At 36.6% G+C, this 9,974-nt stretch overlaps 1 pseudogene; it reads left to right on the top strand.

Annotated features, from left to right (window-relative positions):
• Positions 1-1,583: 1,583 nt before the first annotated feature.
• Positions 1,584-2,453, top strand: LOC149185045 (protein ALTERED XYLOGLUCAN 9 pseudogene; annotated as a pseudogene).
• Positions 2,454-9,974: the final 7,521 nt, after the last annotated feature.

The following is a 9,974-nucleotide window of genomic DNA, read 5'->3' as shown; positions in this document are numbered from 1 at the left end:
TCCATGTAAGTACATTTCACATTCCCCAACGTACCCTCACATTTACTAAGGAGAAGACATGGTCCTCTCCATCTAAGTACATTTCACATTCCCCAATCTACCCTCACATTTACTTGGGAGAAGACATAGTCCTCTCCATCTTATCATCAATATATATTTATTCATTTCACATTCCCCAATGTACCCTCACATTTACTAAGGAGAAGACATGGTCCTCTCCATGTAATTACACTTCACATTCCCAAATGTACTTTTCAGATTTACTTTGGAGAAGACATGATCCTTTCCCATTAAATTCTCAATTTTATATTCATGTCACAATTCCAAATGTACTCCTAGCTTACTTGGGAGAAGAGAAGTCAACTAAGGATGGATGGGAAGTTAATGACATTAATGAGAGGTGGTTGAGATGGAGAAAGGAAAGAGGGTATAAAAAGGGAATGGGGAAGGAAGAAAGGGGGGGGGGGTTGGAGTCTTGCTTAGGATTGTGGGGGTTGGTTATGATTGTTTGGCCTTGCCATGATTTTGGTAGACCTTGGAAACCTATGGAGGTTTCTTGGGTTTGAGAGGAGGAAAGTATCATTATCTGGTTTTGCACATTCTTCTTGAGAACACACTATATCTGGTTGGACTTGGGCACGGAGGGCTAGGGAACCTGTGGAGGTTTCCTGGGCTAGGAATTTATTTCCTAGTTGGCTGGGAGGTAAATCCGGTTGGGTCGGTCAGAAGGAGCGTTCAGCTGGAGCTATAAGACAAAGGTATCATCATCAACCGCCGGAACAGGTATTTTTCCATGGAATACTCTTGTTAAGTTGATATCAATGGAATGCTCACCTTAATTTATGTTTCTTATGATAAAATGATACGATGTTAAATGTTTAAAGCTATGTGAGAAGGTCAGCAAGCTCCTTTTATTACTTTTAAATTAGCAGGAAAATAGATCTGTTAGTGTATAACAAAATTGAGGCTCTAATAATTGGAATCAAGTCCTTACACATGGTATCAGAGCTTTGGTTCAAAATCTCGACCCAAAGCCTACTAAACCCGCAATTCATACTTTCCACAAGTCTCCTTGTCGTTTGATGTGAATCCCCGCCCATGGCTACTAGCCTTCACTTATGACAGGAGTCTGTATTCCATTCGCATTTGGTTTGACTCTGACATTTCTTCCACTAGAAAAAGACTAATTGGTTTGACCATATTTTCAAAGGCGCGGTGTCAGTACATCTCAGGATCGAGTCATTCATCGATGCAAATCGTAGTGCCGACCAACATCTCCGAGCACATGAAAGATTTTGGTTTGGAGCCCTTGAAGATGTGCTCGGATCCAGAAATTCAATCAGATTGAAGAGCAACCATGGTTGGTGGCATCCAAGTGGGCATATTGGCAGCTTGCATTGTTCTGTTCCTTCCAATGGGGATGGCGGGGTGGCACCTCAGCCGGAACAAAGTGCTCTTCTTCAGCGCAGGCTCTCTTCATAACCTTAGCGGTAGGGGTTCATCTCATGCCCTATTTTCCAAGTATTTCCGATATTTTTTCTTCGTTTACATCATTTCCTAGCGTAGATAAGTCAAATTCCCCAATGCCCTGCGAGTCAGTCCTCCATGAAGTAGACTGGGAGGAGAACAAGGGTTTTGATGATAATAATAGTTCATCATTCAATGGATCCAGAACATGGCACTGGAATTCTCAGGCTATTGAATTTGGATATGGGTTTCAAAGATTGAACAGGACCGATACTTTGGATCTCCTCAATGGCTCATGGATTGCCGTTGCCGGGGATTCAGAGGCTCGGTACCTGGCTCTCTCACTGTTAGAACTGATACTGGAATCCATTGAATCCATCTCAAAGAATATTTTCAAACGACATAGTGATTATGAATTTGTGTTGGAGGAAAGAGGGTTAAAGGTAGATTTTATTTGGGCACCTTTTGCAGTGAATTTAACTAGATTTTTGGGGAATGATCACCATGGCGGTAGGTATCCTGATGTTCTGGTCATGGGAACAGGACTTTGGCATATGCTTCACGTCACCAATGCTAGTCATTATGGTGAAGCACTACGGAGACTGCAGAATTTTGTTGTCTCCATCTTGCCTCTGTCTCCACATTTTGGTACCGAAGGGTTTGATGCTAATCGTGTTGTGGTTCTGGCATCCCATATGTTCTGGCTTGGCATTCTGACTCTGATTAATGGTATGTTGAACACAGAGGTAAAGAGGCAGAAAATGACCAGAGAGATGTGTGCTGCTTATGCCGAAGAAATCCATAAGAGCAATCTTTTGCGGTCCACGGGAGGGCCTCTCATGCTGCTTGACATCAAGAGCTTGAGCAGAGGTTGTGGACACGATTGCACAGATGATGGGATGCATTACAAGGGTGCTGTATATGAAGCTATTGTGCAGATAATGTTGAATGCTATTCTGGTCAAGTCCCAACAAGTGAACTTTTGACCTTGTTTGGATGGGGAGTGTGCCTGCCAAATCAGTTTGTGCCAATTCAGCGACATTGGATGGCCAAAGTAAATTACTAATTGTCTAACATTCCTTCTGGTCCAGAGATAATCGATTCCTTCTGATTCTTGAAAGAAGGCTTACCCTCTTCACTAGAATAATGTTACCTGCCCTTCACTTTGTTAAACCATTCAATTTTGTTTTATTGATCTCCTCTTAATCAAATCATCGATCATTGTTATCTTTAATGTTCAGCTCCATACGTTTTGATTCCATTTTTATCAGAGCTGCATAGATTCTTTGAGCCCTCCATCGACTGCACCTGTGATGTATCATGTGACAACACCCTCCTTCACAATGGAAAATTACCACATCATTGAAGTTGAATTTAGAAGGATTTTCATCCATGTTATACCTGCTCTTGTACCCACACCTGCACACAGCAACACATGTAGAACTGATTTTTATTATTTTCTGCTATGTTGATAGTTTATTTCTATGACCATTCAATTTGATGTATTTCACCTCTATTTTATTAAGCGCTAATCTTCCTCGAACAGGTTTTGGAAAGCTACACTAGCAACCTTTTCATAATTGTTGGGCTTCCACTGTTACCTGGGTTGATACCTGCATCAACCTGTATGGCCATAAGATGAGAAGCCCCATACACATATTGTGTCAGTTCTACCCTTGAGACAACTCCCCTAGTCACAGAGATATAGTCACCATGGCTTGGAGGTTGCCCCTTATCAATTTTGATTTTGGCCAGAAATAAGTTTGAATGCCAAGTGCATGGGCTTAAATTTATATATTCACATAGTTGTTTTTTTTATATTTAGAACCAATGTCTGTACAACAAATAAGTGTCAATGTAATCAACCGCTAGTCCAGTTATGCTAGAACATGAAAAAGAACTATAGCATGTGGTTTATGCTACACTCTAAAAAAAACTGAAGATATTGCAACACCAGATAATATTTGTGGGGTTTTATCATCCCAAATTCCATTAGTAATCCAAAATGAAAAAAGTAAAGCAGTTGGTATAAAGATTAAACATGGCTTTCAGTGTTTTTATATACCTGGCGAGCCTCAAGATTTGACACAGCCATTGCTCCAACATAAGGAAGCCCCTCAATTACAGCATCTGCCAAATATGAAACGAAGGTAGGTTCACATCCCAATGCTGGCACACGCTCCCAGTTCACAATACCAAATTGAAGGGCCAATTCTTTGTATTCCATGTCAATTTCCTCTAGTGTTTCAATGTGCTCACTGACAAAGCTGCATTTGATCAAGACCATAAAATCCAATATAGAAGCATATAATTACACTGATTTTAGTAGAGCTTCAAATATGAAGTATCCTTAATGGAACACATGAATTTACTTCTTTATACAACTGAGAATAAAATCATTTTCAATAGCTTTGGGAGTTCATGTTAATTGAAATTGCAGATCTCATATTCATCTTACAACCAAGGTATGCTAACTTGATCATTTCATGTCAAACAGTGATTTTAATTACATTAACAAAAATGGCTACAAGACATCCAAAGTTGCAGAGCCTTTCTTCTGAGAGTAGTACATTTTTCATCCACATACCCACCACCAGCAATTCTACCATCAGTTCAAATTATATAGACTTTTCCATAACACAAGTTCTCAAGTGCACTCTTGGATACAACACTTCAATTCTTTTTTTCAGCGAAAGACTTAGTTCACACAAGATGGTTATGCATACTATGATTTGGAAGACACCATTTAGAAATTTACAGTCACCGCTAGGGCTTGGAAAATGTTGCTTATAAATCTTCAATTTGGTAAGGATCAAGTTGAAATGTCAGGGGTGTGGGCTCAAAAGCTTATGCTTACACATTTTTTCGTGGAATCTGCATAGAAACCTAGTTTTGAAACTTAAAATTTTACTGCAGTTGTCCATGTGCATTTAAAAATGCAGGAACAACTCTCTTCTATACCAAGAACTATCATTTCATTTCTTTTTTATATTTTCTTATAGCCCAGGATTGCAGGGCTGGAACATTACTTCATGCTTATATGCACTCGCCTTCTTACCATGCCTTGGAAAATGCCACCTATTATTTTTCAATCATTACCATGGCATGTGAGGAGTGGCTTATAAGTTTTCATTCATCACCATGGTTTGGGAGAAGCTTGAGAAATAAAAACAATTATATTTCTCATTAATATGGAAGCCAACATTTTACATATAATGCAAATTTTCAATTCTAATGCATTCAAAGTACATATGATGGTACATACTACAGAACAATATGGATTTTGGACATAATAAGTCAATTTGAGTTAGATTTGTCAAGTCAATCTAACTAATGTTTGACTTGTGAGTTTGAGTCCTCATTACGACTCAAATTGATGAGTTTGACTTAGGATCGAATCATATTTAGAATCAATTCGACTCTACTTAATTTCCTCATAGAATGGAATTAGACATAGTCTTTCACTTGTAGTCAAGAAGGATGGTGACACTTCACCAAAAAAAAAAAAACAGGATACTTTTTCCATATTGATGACCCGAGCTGCAGGTAAATTTGGGTTTCTAGCTGGACTAGAAGAGATATTATTTCAAACTTCCAAACCATTTTCCAGGTAACACTTTAATAGCTCTTTGTGTAATCAGCGATGGAAGGAACAATGTACATTGATTAAATGAGCAGAGCCATGACTCCATGGACCACCAATTGGCCTGACCACCCCTTTATGTCTTGATCTGAACATGTTATTGGCTCAATGTCAAACAACTTCCCTGAGACTATAAAATTAATCAACATTGGCATGATCTGTTCACTTCATGGCATCCAAATCGTCATAACTTATGGAAGATGAGCAAGAACATAAGTTATTGTTGACAGACACCCAAGAATTTTAGTGCCAGATTGAAAATTTTGGAAAGCTCCTCCTTTCCTGCTATATACATGCAATTCTTGCTATGACATTAGATACGTTGTTCCATTATTATGCTTCACTAATTGAGTGTTTCTGATGAAATTAATTATGTAGTTAATGGATATTTGCATTTTTAATATTTATGCTGGTTTCGCTATATTAGCTGTCTTTAGTTGCCACTAAAAGCAATAATAAAATGGCAGAATTTTATCGATACATAGTTATAAAGTAATGGTGGTTCGTGATGAGTCCTGACATGGAGTAAGGTATACTTGCAAGTATGAAATTCCAGGAGAGTGTAAACGTATATTGAATATTCATTTTCTCAAGGGGGTTGCATGTGGAGTGGGTCTAACCCTTAATTACCCTGAATTAGCAAGTTGTTTCCGTGTTTACGGCAACTATCCAACTGTGAAGCAATCAGTGCATGCACAATCAATTTACAACACTAATCGTTTTTCACAGCTACCACAACCAATGACTGATGATAGCCACTTGTTTGACATTATTTGTGGTTGAGACGCAAACACTCTGTTTCCATAGTTTAATTGCATATTATGGCACATATGCATTATAATAAAGGTTAGAATTTGTATGATTATCTCAGTGGTTGTTCAACACAGATATGTTTCATATATTTAATATATGAGCTTTCATGGGCCAAGACTTATCTGTTTTCCTTTGCTGTCTGCAACACACATATACAGCAGCAATGAAAGTGCCCTAAGGTATGATTGTAAAAATCTTCTAGTTTATCAGGATTTTGTCTTTGTATTATATTTGGCCAGATTGCAGATAAGATTAAGATAAGATAAGTACATTAATGTCCAATTAATGTCCACAAAATGATACATGCCATGTGAATAAAATGTGTCCATAAAATGATACATGCCGTGTGAATAAAATGTGGGAGTGCAAAAGAAATTCCTAGGTAACACTGGAAGCAAGATAAAGAAAGCTAAAGAAAAGTACAACATAGATAAGTATTTAAGTATGCCAATCACTTGGTCTAACCAACACAAGTATATCTATATATATATATATATATATATATATATATATATATATATATATATATATATCGCAGTATCATAGGTGTGGTGATACAAAGTGAAAGTTCAAGACTGGAAAACTGGATATTTCAATACAGAGATATATGAGTTCCACACATAATCCAATCAGTCCCAATCCTCTTTCATTCCATCTTAACTTACATTAATACATCCCTGATGTGTATACTGAATTCCGAAAGACAGTGGAGTCAAAGTGCAAAGTCCGACCTTGCTATAAGCTGCCCACCTCACTTGGACCTTTTTCAAAGAATGGTGTGGGTGACCTTGATGGGTGGAGCAAGGTCCCAACACTTGATCAACTTGGATTGTTGGCCAAAGGTCAGATAGCAAATTTTTTGTCATCATGTTATTTAGGTATAAAATAAAATTTCACTTACGAGACTCAATAAATGGAAATTAGTTATATCTGTATATCTATATCTATATCTATATATATATATATATATATATATATATATATATATATATATATATATATATATATATATATATTATTCTCTAATCAGATAAAATAAATTTATGGCGGAAAAGAAAATGAAGAGTTGTTGAATTTAAAAGTTACCTTAGTTTCAAACAAATTGGCTGCATTTTGCCATCCTTTTCATGACGTCAATAAATTGCCATTTTGTTGTTCAACTGCCAATCCTTTGGATTGAGGCTAGTGAGATCCTCAATTGTTTTTTTTAAATATAAACTTTATTAGAAATTGGAAGAAAGGAAACAATGAGTAGTACAAACCTTAGAGGAAAGCATGCAAAGGGATATAGGATATTTATTCCATGGCCATTTCTTGAAAATGTTAAATTTCCAATAGAATTTGATTCTTTCAAAAGAAAGTCTATGTTGTATATGTTTTCCCCTCATCTTTTCTTTTATTGGAATGATTTCAACTTTTATAAATATTTGCATATGCATGCATTTATTTCCTTTTGATAAAATTAGTGATCAAGATCAAAAGAACCAACCTTGCAAAAGACAATTGTATTGTCATTCAGTGCAAGTGGCCACATAAATCTATATGTTATCAATCCTATAACAACTGCCACGAGGATCCAAGAAAGACAAATGAAAAACATAAAGATAATGTTCTAGTTTAGAGAGCTGACACCATTCTGTAATGCATAGCTTTGATCAAGTAAATCAACTTAAATTTGGGTTAGTAGGCATAGATGACAATGTTATGAAAATGGCAGCATTGCATTGGACCAGAGCGTTAGCGTTATTCAACATGGCAGTAGAAATGTTATGACACTAGCATTGGCCAGTACTATATTGGCATGAATCGTTACACAGTCTGGCATCTACATTTGTATTGACAGAATTGTTACCTGTGCAGAGAAGGCCCAAGTAGTTACTATTCAAAGGAAATCCTACGTTAGTCTTCAAACCTGTGTGGAATGTTACATAGATACCAATGAGTACTTACAAAATGCCATTAATAATCCCGAGGCAGAGGAATGCATAGTTATGAGTTACAATGAGCTACATAATCTTCCAAATAAGCGAATCTAGAATCGTTGCAAAAGTGAGACTGCAACATGTGTTACTTAATTGCACACTAAGAATGGGGCAGTTACAAGAATAACGAATTCAAAGTGTACAAACCTGGGCATATTGCTAGGGAATCAACAGCACAAGTCAGAAGATACCAGAGCTATGCATTATTGTTCAAATTAGACCTTCTTTCCAAGAACAATATGCATCGAGATTATGCCTTGGAATGCCAGAGTAGAGAATTTGAAATATATCAATTCAATTCAAGAATAATAGCATTCATGAACAGATAAATACTATCCATATAATTGATTAAGAGTCTAAGGGTTAAGTGAATACGTCAAAGAAACCATGCAATATCAAGAAAGGTGAAGTTAACAATAACGAGAGTTGTTCCAGGCAGCAATGATAGAAATGGAATATCATGGATCTAGTAGTGAAAATCCATCAGGGTGACACCTGAGAGCACACAGATATGTATATATCACTTGAGAATAAAAATCCATGATAGTATTGATAATGAGTAGTACAGACATACCGACTCAAAAGTAGAGTACACCAAATCAAAACCCTAGGTTGGGACAATAAGATACACAGTGCTGACTTGAGAGATGTGATCCGAGAGCAAGGAAATCACCTGTATACAAAGCAACTCAATGAGAATCAAGACCTAGGTAGAAAAATCATGTGAGACCTAGAAAATTGGTACATTAAGGTGGTCATGGAGATTTGTAATATCCACTGAGTGATCTTACCTGAATAGAATAACAATGGATGGAAGGAAAATGCCTAGGAACAAGAAAACGAATCAGCGATGGTCTTTCAAATATCAGAAATTATGAACATGCCTTGTATTAGACATGTGGAAATTGAAGCTCAGGTGTTAAAGAAAGTGTTTTCCAGGCAAAAATTAATGGCGCAACATGAGAGTTGGTGGAGACAATCCTGGAAGATATCACTCTGTTGAGCGCAGGACTAAGCTTAAGAAGACCCGTCCTAAATCTCAACCTGACAGAGATTCATAACCTGATTGATGTATGGTTGAGTTGATAAATGCTAAATATTTTTATCAATAGTTGTTTGATTTTGGTTGTAGAGATAGGGAAATAACTGAATCAAACTCTTTCAAGGAATATTTTATGTTAATTCTTATTTCTCTCTTGCATTGTATTCTTTTGTTGTCAATGTTTGAAAGGATTGCTCATGTGGATAAGACACCATTGTTGGCCATGAAAAGATAAAACACTAAACCAAGAATGCCAAAGACTGCTTCATTATGCTACTATTTGTGAGGGGGAGGACAATGGTCCTTCTTTAAAGGAAAGCAATGCTTATGCCTCATAGTTTATGCCCCTCACAGTGATATGACAGAAGAGAAAACGTATTGGTGCATGCAAAGCAAGCTTTCCTCAGCTTGCAAATGATTAAAACTCTTTCAAAGACCCATCCAATTGTGCCATATTGTTGGGAAATCACAGTTTTATGATAGTTGGAAACAAATGCTGATTTGAGGAACCGTCTAAAGATTTGGGATTTTAAAATAGAAGCTTATTTAGTCAATAAAAGACTAGTGAAAATATTAGAACACACTCTTACCCTAAATAAATAAATAAATAAAAGAAGCCGTGAAAAATAATGTGTCTCTAGTTTTGGATAAAAGGACTCTCAACTTTCTTCACAACTTTTGTGGTCACTGGCCACTTGTGAAAGGAGTAGGCACCTTTAGAGATGCAGTGCCATTTGGAAGGGAAGTACTAATAGCAGCAGGGCGAAGGCAATTATTCCATTCATTTAATTATTTCTCATTTGTCTGGTCATATTGTGAGCTGCATTATATATCATGAAATTGTTTTAGTACTAGTAAACAATGATTAAATATATAATAAATTTGAACCTTTTGGCATTTAGAGGACATTTCTCTCAATTTAAAAAAAAAAATAAAGTATGAAAATCATGTTGGAAATAGTTTCTGAAGTTTTGAGTCGTTTATTTCCAAGATTAACTAAATGGGTTTGGAAGATGAAAAACCATCA

Source organism: Pinus tabuliformis, chromosome 3_2 (assembly GCF_031772625.1).
Source record: "Pinus tabuliformis cultivar Carrire ecotype Pingquan chromosome 3_2, CPIR1, whole genome shotgun sequence".
NCBI classification, from domain to species: domain Eukaryota; kingdom Viridiplantae; phylum Streptophyta; class Pinopsida; order Pinales; family Pinaceae; genus Pinus; species Pinus tabuliformis.
The sequence above is the reverse complement of the archived record's forward strand: the minus strand, read 5'-3'. Positions and strand labels throughout refer to the sequence as shown.